The sequence below is a fragment of the Bos mutus genome, chromosome 10 (genome assembly GCF_027580195.1).
Source record: "Bos mutus isolate GX-2022 chromosome 10, NWIPB_WYAK_1.1, whole genome shotgun sequence".
Lineage (NCBI taxonomy): Eukaryota > Metazoa > Chordata > Mammalia > Artiodactyla > Bovidae > Bos > Bos mutus.
The window spans coordinates 52,174,833-52,187,796 of record NC_091626.1 but is presented as its reverse complement, the minus strand read 5'-3'; the positions used below and the strand labels follow the sequence as shown (position 1 = coordinate 52,187,796).

Here is a 12,964-nt window from a genome sequence, read left to right as displayed (position 1 = left end):
GGAGGAAAAAGTAAAATGACCAAGAAACCTGAGAAAAACAAACTGTCCCTCCCATTTTTCTAAATTACCCAGTCAGTAGTCTGACTTGGCACACTCAAGAGCAGGTCAGGACTCCCGTTTCAAGGGTGAATTTTTCCACCCTTCCTAGCTCCCTGGACTCTCACTCTTCTCTGCTAGGTGGAGGGGAACTTCCTCCCTTCCATTAACAAAGGTCCCAGGGCTCCCAGTCTCTATCAGTGCCGGGGAGGGTCCATATCACCTGGCCTACCTTGACTTTCCTGACCTAACTCTTGACTCCCTCCACCCCTGGAAGAACACCTCGACTCCCGCGGACCGGCCTGTTCCAGCCACCACCGCTCGTGAGATGGAGGGAGTGGCTGGACCACACAGCGCCTGTGGCTAGAGGTAGCCAGAGTTCCGGCTGGAGTCGGGGGAGGGGAGAGGGACGAGGGGCAGGAGGAGAGGGCGTGGTTTCGGGGGAGGGCGTGGTTTCGGGTGGGGCGAGGTGTCAGGTTTGAGGGTGTGGCTGCTCCTGAAAGACCGCCCCTGTGTCCTGCTACCCCTCTGTCAAGCTGCCGGGCGGCTGCAGCTTCGCGGCACCCAGTCTAGGTTAAAGCAGCCGCCCCGGGCTCGGCTCGGGCTCCTCTGTCCCAGGCTGTGGCCCCGGACGGCCCCGGACTCGTGCTGCCCTTGGCTTCCCGCTCTCAAGTCGAGGGTTTGGATACCGAGGGGCGAGGAAGGAAGGTGAGCGCGTGTTGCAGTAGTTATAATCTCTTTTTCTGCTCCAAGTTCTTGCACGTGGAAAACTCCTTCTTCTACTCTCTGGTCTTGATGTCGCATCCGTAGTGACCGAAGACAGGCACCTGTCAAATCGGTCCTTTCGAGTTGTGGTAGCGGGGCCTGGATGGCTTGGTGTAGGTGAGGTCTTGAGAGAGTCTCTTGGGACTCGGAAATCGGACGTCTCCGGGACTGGAGTTCTTGAATTCATTAAGCTGAGTCGAGTAGCTGGGGAAAAGATCCGGTGGACGCCGGCAGGAGAGGGTGTGACATCTTGGGACCTGTCGGGGCAGGGAATCTGGTGAAAACTTTCCTTGATGTGCACCCGCGGCTGCGCCAGCAATAAAGGTTGCGGACACAACACTATTATCACTTGTAAAGTTGGACGAGGGACAGGAAAATCCAGGGAGTGATGTCTGCATTGACGAAAAATCTGGCCAAGGTGAAGTACTAGCAGTACTGCCTTGCGGACAGGTGCTTCCCTAACCCCCTCCTCATCCATTAGAACGTTTTTGTGTTCATTTCGAAAACTGTTAGGAAGACGCAATCAGAAGGTTGCTGTGAAACAACGTTAACTTTCTGTTCCTCCCCCTTGTAGTTTTATGCTAAAGGAGTTCAAGGTCATCTTTGAAAACTAGGTCACTTGTTTTGAATAGTTTTATCTGAAGAAAGGATTTGGAAACGTTGTCTCTTCCATCCCCTTTCCTACCCTCACCCCCACTTCTCCTGCCCCCCAGCAAACAGTGGGTTTAGTTTTCTCTCTCCTGAATTCTCACCTTTTAAAGATCAGGGAAGAAGAAAACAGCTTCTTTTGGCATGCAATTATTTGTGGTTAATCCGGTCTTGTGACTTTTGTTCCTTACCTCTCCTTTAGCTCCTTCAATATTACTGTGTACCCATAGTGTTTTCTGTAAAGAATGCAAAGGGTAAGAGGAGAAAGGGAAACTTTGTCCATGAAAAGCTCTAGTAAACATGTTTATTATTTTTTAAACCACAAAAATTGGGGCTATATTGAGTTCTAATATCCTCACCACTTTGGGGGAAGATATTTGTAAATTATAATTATTTTATCAATAAAATATCAACTTAAAGTATAAGTCTCTCTCTGTGTGTAATATCTTGCATTAACAGGTCTATCCAATGAAGTGAATGCTTTAGAAATCTAAGGTTCTAGTTTATAGAGGCCAACTGGAATAGAAGTATATATAAGTTATTAAATAACTGTGCAATCTTGAGAATAGTGGTATTAGGAATATTTCAAAGTTTAAAGATTGCTTCATTCAAATATATCTGTGACCTGACAATTATTTTTTCTGTTATTTAATAGTGGTACAATATGCAGCATCTCTTATTAAGAATTCTGTCAGACATTTCTCTGGAAGCTCTGCTCTGAATGTATAGTTATTTTTCCCCTAGTCTAACACTTTTAAATTATGTTCTGAGTTAGAGGCAAGGCAATGAGGTAGGGATAAAGACTGAAAGAATATGTGTAAGTTCTCTTACCAGACCGTCTCTGAACACCTGGCAAGTCCCCAGCTTTACTCTGGGGTACCAACAAGTCCTTTGCTGCTGCTGCTGCTAAGTCGCTTCAGTCGTGTCCGACTCTGTGCGACCCCATAGATGGCAGCCCATGAGGCTCCCCCGTCCCTGGGATTCTCCAGGCGAGAACACTGGAGTGGGTTGCCATTGCCTTCTCCAATGCAGGAAAGTGAAAAGTGAAAGTGAAGTCAGTGAGTCTTGTCCGACTCTTAGTGACTCCATGGACTGCGGCCCACCAGTCTCCTCCATCCATGGTATTTTCCAGGCAAGAGTACTGGAGTGGGGTGCCATTGCCTTCTCCGAACAAGTCCTTTAACTTACTTTAATTCATTTTTGTCTTCAAAGTAAGGAAACTGTATTGATCATAAAGGACATTTGGATCTTTTTGAATTATTCTATAAAAGGCACCGTCTCATTTCTAGAGCTTCTAGAGCTAGATATTGCTGTTCTAGACCAACATCTCATCTAGAGTTTGCTGTCATTTCCAAAGGGCTTCCTAACACGTTGGGCAGTGCCCCTGCCCCACCTAAGCAATGCAGTGCAGTGGCTAAGGGTGTGAGTTTTAGAGACTCCTGAATCTATCTTGGTTTTCTAGCCCTTCCTTTTTTTGCTTTTAACAAAATGAAATTTCATCTGGAAAAAGTAAAATCCTATGTATGAGTGTATAAAAACTAAGCAAGTACAGGATGAGGGAATTGTCATTAATTGAATCATTCAATCTCTTGGTGAATTGACTGTGTTTCCTCCTAGTGAAGGGTGAGTTCAGGGCCCAGAAAGCTGATAAGATTTTAGGTTGCTTAAATAGTAATTACAGACAAGTTCATAGCCAAAGATATCTTTCTACATCTCCCTTTCTCTCCTTGTGCAGACCTCAGAGTTAACATTCAAGCTGACTTGTCTGGGAGAAGAAAAAGAGGTGGCTTTTAAAGCTATACCACATTCACTCATAATGAATACATTAATGTTTTGACATCCCCCTCAACATTTTTTTTACTTTTTGTTATATATAAAACTACCTGCAAGCAAAATGCAAAGGAAAAAGAACAGTTTGCTGCCCTTTAAACATTCATGGTAGGGTTCAGGTAACTGAGAGAGGAAGAATTAGAGATCAGAGCTCCCTAAAGGTAGAAAAGGAAGTGCTGGGAGTTGAGGAGTGCAATGTATCACCCAGTAGAGGCTCAAAGGAGTTACAATTTAGTTGCAGTTTTGAAGGCTCCATTTTTATAGGAGTTTGCCAGGAGGAAATGCTGAGGAAGAGCATTCCAGGCCAAAGGAAACTTTAGTGTGAGGGTCTCATAGGGTGAGAAAACATGACAAATACAAATCTTCACACATATTGTTTCATCCTTTACTGGCTACAGGATGTTGGCAAATTATTTTGCTTCTATGAGCTTTGGTTTCCTCAGATGTAAAATGAGTGTTGTATATTATTTTACATTGTTGTTATTTAGTCACTAAGTCTGACTATTTTGTAACCCCCATGGACTGAAGCCCACCAGGGTCCTCTGTCGATGGGATTTCCCAGGCAAGAATATTAGAGTGGGTTGCCATTTCCTTTTCCAGGGTACCTTCCCAACCCAGGGATCAAACCCATGTCCCCTGCATTAGCAGGCAGATTCTTTACCACTGAGCCAAAAGGGAAGTCCATTATTTTACATTATTAGGTCCTTATTTGATTTTCAAGTCTCTCCCATAAATGTGTACATCACAACTTTGTTGGAAGACTTACTTGCCTAGAAAACACAAGACTATATGATGCACAGGTGACAATCAGCTAATTTGGTTCCCTTCACTCATCTTAGTCTCTTGATGAGAGAAAAATACAACAGAAATCCAGCCTTGAGTATCGATGGGATTTCATGTTTTCAAGTATATCATAAAAAGCAGACCAGTCTTATTGTTCAGAATGACGTATGAAGTTTTTTATAGTTTCACCTCTATTATCCCTATTTCCCAACCACTAAATGTTTACTTTGAACATCCACCTGTTTTAAGACCTGGCTCTGTTAGAGGAGTTCCACCACACCAAGAATTCTTTGATGGACAAAGGTTAGCATTCCTGTGTTTACATGATAGGATCTCAGACTATTTTAGGCCCTGCTTCCTGCTCCAGTTCTTGTTTTCATTCTGAGCAGTTGAAGTGAGTCTTAGAAAAACATTTTTAGGGGATGGGATCTGGATAATGTGTTAGTTCTTTTGGAATACCAAAATGCAACTTGAACATTTTAGGAATTTGTTAAAGGACTGTACCCTCTTATGATTTTTCTCTGGTAGCATTAGCTCTTAAAATTCTTGGAAATGTGGAAGACTTTGCCTCAAAATTCTAACTTAATCATCTTGAATTATTCCTTCTTGCAAACAATGTATGTATTTTCTCAATGATTGAATACTTAGAGTTTTCCTGTTAAGGCCCTTTCCCCACATGGATTTCCAAGGAAAGACCTCAGGTAGTTTTTTTTACAAAGTCCTACAGAACAGGGAATATTTCTTTCTCTGTGTCATTTAGATGGCAGTAGATAGAAAAAGACTTTTAACTACTTTAAACTATAGTCACTGCAGAGAAAAATAGTAGGTTAGGGACCAGATGAGGACTTTTGGCTGTGGAAGGCCCAAATTAGGCTGGCTAGGTCTTGATGTTCTCAGGTGGTCATGCAGATCAGGCCCCAAACAAGAATTTTTGAGGGATTTATTCTTTTTGGTCTTTTATTCAGTGAATATTTCTTTAATTTTATTAATAATTTGTATATTCCATTAATTGTGTGGTACAGGGGCAATGATGAGATTGATTTAAGTTCCTTTGCCTCAAATGTGCTTAAGAATATCTTTGGAGAACTGGTTAAAATTTAGATTTCCAGCCTCAAGTTCAGATTCTCTCAGCCTCAAGTGGTGACCAGAGTCAGGCACATACTAGGTACTTTGATAAATGTTTTTGTTAAGTGAATTAACTGCCACTTTAAAAATCATTGTTAAAAGAGAATTCATTTCCTCTAATACATTTACATAATTTTCTCCTTTTTTTAAGTGTGAAAAACTCCATACTTGTCCTATGTTTCCGTGTTAGAAAGAAAATGTATTCAATTGCAACCATTATTTAGGAATTGAAAATAAAAAGAATTTTTAATAACATTATAACTGTTTTTAATTAAGAGAAACAGTGACTGTGATTCTTAATATCCCATAATGCTGCGTGGGCACAGACATTTATTTCGCTCTTCCTGAGGCACTAGCAGGTGAGAATTAGAAGCATTTTCTTCATGTGTATTTTTATTTCCTATTGAGCAAACTATACAAACAGGAAGAGCTTATTTTTTATTATTATTATTATTATTATTTCAGTGATAACACAGAGATAAACTAAGTCAGAGCAACTCTCTTGAATAGCTAATGTCTGCCGCCCGGAGAAAGAGAAAATTATTTTCTGCCCTCCATGTTGATGCGTATAGAACATGTGTTCTGAGTAGCTGCTATTTTCACTGACTCTTTTTCCAGTTGAAGTGCAACATAAACTATTTTAATTAATATTGTGTCACCAAAAGGGATTGAAATAGCCAATTGAATTCTACCAAGATACAGTCTTTTGATGAAAACATATCTTTATTGATTGTGGGTGAAGAAAATCATTCTTAAAATGAAATCCAGAGAAAAATCATATCCCTCAGAGAAAATTTCTGAGTGGCAGGCCAAGATTAACATCATAAAATTGAATTTGTGCTGCAAGCCTTTGATGTAATCAGCAGCTGGGAGATGGTGTTGCCCTTGCTGTGCTCCCTCTGATTGTGGTGAATTATTGTGTGGAATGAAATAAGTGTTTCTTGTGTCCCTCCTCCAAGAAATATAAACAAGGTATTACTAGGTAGTTTCTTGCTAGTTAAAATGGGTTGGATCGATTCCAGGCCTCTCAGGCGTTCATATTCCTGTGAACTATGGGTGTTGGGCATTTATTTATGCCCAAGGGACAGAATTTCTTGATATCACCTGACAGTCTTTGGTCAGTAGAAGCCCAACAGAGAAATGACAAGAGGGATCCTCCTTGCCAGGGACATATTTTTTTAAAATAAGCAGAAGCCAGGATATGTTAGAAAGTGCTATATTTGCCTGGTTTCTATTGACCTGTAGCCAGCCAACCCCTTCCCCGTCTCCCTCAGCCACCTCTTGTGACATCCACTGCCCTGAAATCATTGCAGTGTAGAAATCTCACTTTGTACTAGCAATCTTGTTCCATGACACCAGTGTTACACTAGACTTTTCGCTGTCATTTTTGTATTGAGTCCTGATGCCTAGAAAACACTCTTGTCCATGCATGCCCCTTTCACACATGTAATGGATAGCTTTTGTAGATTAAGTAGAGACAATCTATTTGCACATTTACCCTCAGATTAAAGAGTGACGTGGCACCTTAATCACCCCTGTGGTTGGACCTAAGTTGTTTTTGATTTGTTTAGTGTTTAAGTGGTGGGCTGACTTACCTGTAAACAAGGCAGTGGCGTCATCATTGGGTACGCTTACTCTCAAGTATTTTGAGAAGTGGGATTGTGCTGGGGACTTTCCCGTGCACTGTCTCATTTAATCTACACACTCACCATCAGTCGGTAAATAAGTCTAACTCCCTTGGCTAGGATTATATCCCTAGATCTGTCTGACTTCAAGGATCATCCCACTTTTCAAATGCTTGAGAGTAAGAGTTCCCAATGATGACACCACTGCCTTGTTTGCAGATGAGTCAGTCCTGGAAAGGGTAATTAAGGCAAGAGGTGGGAGTGTGATCTGGCTGGAGGAGCCAGGACAGGGGAAAATGGTGAAAAGAGGTGAGGTAGGAGAATATAAAAAGAGAGGTAGGATTTGTCTGCTTCTGACAGAAAATCCACAAAGGTGAGAAGAATAGTTTCAAATGACTGACTTTTGTGTCTTGAATTAATGCTGAAATGAGCTGGAAGTCCCAGAAAATATCTTTTTAAAGAACCGACTACTCCAGTAATGCTAAGATTCCTTTGGATTATGACCCTCAAGTACTGACCCTCCTCTACCACTCTCTATAAACCACTATGGTGTTCTCTCTCTATAAGCCTCTGGATATACCTGTTTTGGCTACGCTTCTGCTAGGATTCTGGAATGTCAGAAAAGTGAAAGTTGCTCAGTCCTGTCGACTCTTTGTGACCCCATGGACTGTAGCCTGCCAGGTTTCGGTATCCATGGAATTCTTCAGGCAAGAATACTGGAGTGGGTATTCTTGGGCTTCCCTTGTGGCTCAGCTGGTAAAGAATCTGCCTGCAATGTGGGAGACCTGGGTTTGATCCCTGGGTTGGGAAGATCCCCTGGAGAAGGGAAAGGCCACTCACTCCAGTATTCTGGCCTAGAGAATCCCATGGACTCTATAGGCCATGGGGTTGCAAAGAGTCGGACACAACTGAGAGACTTTCACTTTTATAGATACCTGTTGAATTAATAAATGAATATATTCTTTCCTCAAGGAACCTGTAATGTGCGTAAAAAGGAGATGTATTACACAAAAGAAGTAGAGAACAGAATTTGGTATATGACCAATTGTGTGATTCAGACTAAAATTTAAGTATATATCTCCAGAATCCATCTACACATTATTAAGATTTATGTTCTTACTAGAAAGAAACCAAATGTGTCAGATAGTATATCAGTTTGCTAGGGCTGCCGCAACAAGCAGTACAAACTAAGTGCCTTAAGTGGCAGAACTGCATCATCTTACAGTTCCAGAGGTTCGGAGTCTGAAACCGAGGTGTCAGCAGGGTTGTTCCTTCTGTGGACTGTGAGCGAGAATCTGCGCCATGCCTCTCTTCTAGCTTCTGGTGGTTTGCTGACAATCTTTGGCATTCCTTCTCTTATAGGAATGTCACCCCATCTCTGATTTCATCTTCACGTGTCTCTCTCCTGGGTGCATCTTTCTCCAAATTTCCCTGTTTTATAAGGATGCCAGTCATATTGGATTTGGGATCCAACCTAATCCAGTATGACCTCATCATCACTTAATTAATCATATCTGCAATGATCCTATTCCAAGTAATGTCACATTCTGAGGTTTGGGGTGAGTTTGGCTTAATTCCTAATACATGGAAAGAGGGTAGATTTTCTTCTACTTTGCCAGTTTGGTACCATTAAAGTTTTATTTTAGTCTCCTCTGCTTAATTCACTTAATAGATGAGATCTATTGTAAATTATGAATAATAAAATGAAGGATTATAAATGAGTTATTTGCTTTGCTGTTTACTTAACAGGATTTATACACAGATATTGAGATTTAAAAAGCCTTCTGATAAGAGTGGCTAACATTCATTGAATGTTCACTATCTAATGATTTTCATGGATTTTCCCACTTAACTTTCACATCTATTAGATAGATATTACTAGATAGATACTAGATATTATTATTTATAGATTAGATATTAGATAGATATTATTATTTATTAGATAGATATTATTATTTATCTACATTTTATTGATGGGACTCCAATACACAGTTGTAAAGTAACCCCCCCAGGCCATGTAGTAGTAGAGTTGGCATCGGAATCCAAGCTCACTAACTCTGGGGCCTCACCACTGAGTACATGCTGTCCCCTTAATCTTATTACAGCCAGGTAAGGTAGACAATATTATCATTTTATGGTTGAGGAAAATAAAGCTTAAAATAACTAGAGACTTCCCTGGGTCACAAAACCAGCATGTGTATAATATTGATAAGTATATAATATTTGGGATTTGAGTTTAGATATTAACCTCCATGGGGAAATCCTTTCTACCTTAGATTTCAAGTTCCACTTGTGTTTCCTCTGCAAACATTCTTGCATTTACCTTACAAGGCACTCATGACATGGTTGGTGACACAGGACGTCCTTGTCTCCTCAGATACTTGTGACTCCTTGAGGTTTGTAGATTCTTGTCTACATTCCTAGAATCTTGCATAGTCTCTAACACACAATAGACAATAAATATTTTTAAACCAAATGCATATAAGTACGGAGAAGGCAATGGCAACCCACTCCAGTACTCTTGCCCGGCAAATCCCATGGATGGAGGAGCCTGGTAGGCTGCAGTCCATGGGGTCGCTAAGAGTCAGGCACAACTGAGCGACTTCACTTTTACTTTTCACTTTCATGCATTGGAGAAGGAAATGGCAACCCACTCCAGTGTTCTTGCCTGGAGAATCCCAGGGACAGAGGAGCCTAGTGGCCTGCCATCTATGGGGTCACACAGAGTCAAACACGACTGAAGCGACTTAGCAGCAGCATATAAGTAAAGGCAAAGGAGCCAAAGAAAAGGGAGACCACCTGAAAATAAGAAATAAGGGTTAATAGAAGGAGTAACTGAGGTGACAGAAGATGAAATTTGGGGTAATGATAAAGATGTGATCATAGGAGATTACTACGACTATCTTAGAGAAATAAGCTAAACAAGAGGAAAAGATATGGTTTGTTGAAGTGATGAGAGGAAGCTCTTTTCTTATTGGAAGGTGGGATCATCAACTAAGAGTATTGGTGTGTAACGAGTTACCTGGGTTGCAATGAGATTTATGAGTGGGCAGAAGAAGAGATTTCACTTGGGACTCGATTAGAGACATGTTTCTCAGTATAAGTTTACGTAGTACACAGTAAACATTGATGTTAATAGACAAGTATTTATTTTAATGTACATTTCAAAAAAATCTAAGCAGCATGTCAAATCCCATCATGTTATATAGTTATTAATGATTAAGATAATTTTAAAGGAGATAGTTATATAACAATTTATCCTTAAGTAAGTTAATTTAGTACTTAAAAATAAGTGAATTAAAGAAATAGGTAATTTTAGATTACACTTGGATATGGGAAAGAAAAATATGGCTCAAGATTGGAAAGAGGTTTTCAGAGTTTATACACATACTTAGTTAAAGCTAATCACAAAATGTGTACTTGGATGTGCTCAGTCATGTCCGACTCTTTGCAACTTCATAGACTATATAGCCTGCCAGGTTCCTTTGTCCATGGGATTTTCCAGGCAAGAGTACTGGAGTGTATTGTCATTTCCTTCTCTGGGAGATCTTTCTGACCCAGGGATCTAAACCTGCGTTTCCTGCATTGGCAGGCAGGTTCTTTACCACTGAGCCACCTGGGAAGCCCTAATCATAAAATGACGCAGTTGTAAATACTTCAAGGTTAGGGATTGTGTTTTTCTGTTTTTTTTTTTTTTTTTTGTATTCTCTACAGGTCAATCCACCACCTTAAATACATTTGCTTCTCATACATTTGGTTCTCATTAAATATTTTTTTGAATTTATTAAAGAGTAGACTAGAACAGTGATCGGAGAAGGCAATGGCACCCAACTCCAGTACTTTTGCCTGGAAAATCCCGTAGACGGAGGAGCCTGGTGGGCTGCAGTTCATGGGGTTGAGAAGAGTCGGACACGACTGAGTGACTTCACTTTCACTTTTCACTTTCATGCATTGGAGAAGGAAATGGCAACCCACTCCAGTGTTCTTGCCTGGAGAATCCCAGGGATGGGAAGCCTGGTTGGCTGCCGTCCATGGGGTCGCACAGAGTCGGACACGACTGAAGCGACGCAGCAGCAGCAGAACAGTGATACTTTTTGCTCATGTTAGATACCTCTTTGTTGCTGTTCAGTCACCAAGTTGTGTCTGACTCTTGGCGTCCCCACTGACTGTAGCACACCAGGCTCCTCTATCCTCTGAAATCTCCTGGAGTATGCTCATATTCATGCCCATTGAGTTGGTGATGATATTTAACCATCTCATCCTCTGCTGCTCCCTTTTCCTCATGCTCTCAATCTTTTGGCGCTTCAGCTTTAGCATCAGTCCTTCCAATGAATATTCAGGGTTGATTTCCTTTAGGGTTGACTAGTTTAATCTCCTTGTTGTCCAAGGGATTCTCAAGAGTCTTATCCAGCACCACAATTCAAAAGCATAGAAATCTCTAGGTTAAAACAAAACAAAACAATAATTTGGACTGTAAATATTCAGAGTTAAATGTGGCATAAATTAAAAAGAAAAAAAATCCACTTAAAGTCTAAAGATAAGGTTTTGGACAAGCGGATTTGAGTTTCATGAAGTTCTTCACTGACTGAATATAAATAAAAGTAAAAGAGCTCTATTTCCTTATGGAGAGAAAACCATAATTCTAAAAGATACATACATCCCAGTGTTCATAGCAGCATTATTTACAGTAACCAGGACTGTGCTAAATTGCTTTAGTCACATCCGACTCTTTGAGACTCAATGACTGTAGCTCACCAGGCTGCTTTGTCCATGGGGATTCTCCAGGCAAGAATACTAGAGTGGGTTGCCATACCAAGGGGATCTTCCCCACCCAGGGATCAAACCTGCATCTCTTATGTCTCCTGCATTGGCAGGTGGGTTCTTTACCACTAGTGACACCACATGGAGGCAATTTAAATGCCCATCGACAGGTGAATGGATAAAGAAGGTGTGGTACATTCACACGATGGACTATTATTCAGCCATTAGAAAGAATGAAATAAACATAGATGGGGACCTAGAGATTATCATACTAAGTGATAATATCAGACAGAAAAGGACAAATATATGATATCACTTACACGTGGAATCTAATACAGATGGACTTATTTACAAAACAGAAACAGACTCACAGACATAGATATCAAATTCATGGTTATCAAATGGGAAAGATGGGGGTAAATTAGGCATTTGGGAATAACGCACGCATACTACTATATATAAAATAAATAATCAATAAGGACCTACTGTATAGCACAGGAAAGTATTAATATACTCAATATTTTGTAATAACCTATACAGGAAAATAATCTGAAAAGCATATATACATATATTCTTTTATATATGTATATAGGTGTGTGTATATATATATAAAATCAGATTGCATGGTGCATATGCTCAGTTGTGTGCATATGCTCTTTGCACCCCCATGGACTGTAGCCTGCCAGGCTCCTTTGTTCATGGAATTTTTCAGGCAAGAATACTGGAATATTGGAGTGGGTTGCCATTTCCTGTTCTAGGGGATCTTTCTGACGCAGGGCTAGAACCCACATCTCTTGCATCTCCTGCATTGGAAGGTTGATTCTTTATCATTGTACCACCTGGGGAGTCCCATACTCAGATTATATATATATATGTATATATATATATATATATATATATATATAAATTCAGTTATACACACATACACACACAAATGAATCACTTGCTGTTGCTGTACATCTGAAACTAACACAACATTGTAATTCAACTATACTTCAATAAAAAAATAAATTAGAAAAGAAGTGAAGGAACCACCTTGAAATAAATGAGTTATCTTTCTCCTATTTCTGTTTTTCTGGCCAAACACATCTCTTGGACACTGACTGCAAATGGACATGCTGGCATTTAATTGGGCTGTTTTGAATCTGTTGCTCTGTAGTTTAATAAGCAAGGAGGTGAAGTTTGAAGATAATACTTTGTAATCTTTGACTCACAAGATTGGCAGAATTGCAAGCTGTGATGAAAACCTCATCCGTTTACTGGTAGGGATGTGATTTCTTGGCTGTTTGGTTTTATGTTTGTTCCGAATCATGGGTATGTGAAGTGCAGAGATTATTTTGCATGTCTGTCTAATTCATTCCTTGATCTCTGGGTTATTTTACCATTGAGTT

General features: G+C 40.4%; 1 protein-coding gene across 1 annotated transcript in view; it reads left to right on the top strand.

The window, feature by feature from the left end:
* Nucleotides 1-584: 584 nt before the first annotated feature.
* Nucleotides 585-12,964, top strand: part of WDR72 (WD repeat domain 72) — a 225,403-nt gene continuing 213,023 nt past the window's right edge. The window contains exon 1 of the mRNA XM_070378522.1: nucleotides 585-744. The gene's annotated coding sequence lies outside the window, so the exon portion shown is untranslated. The remainder of the gene's footprint in view (nucleotides 745-12,964) is intronic.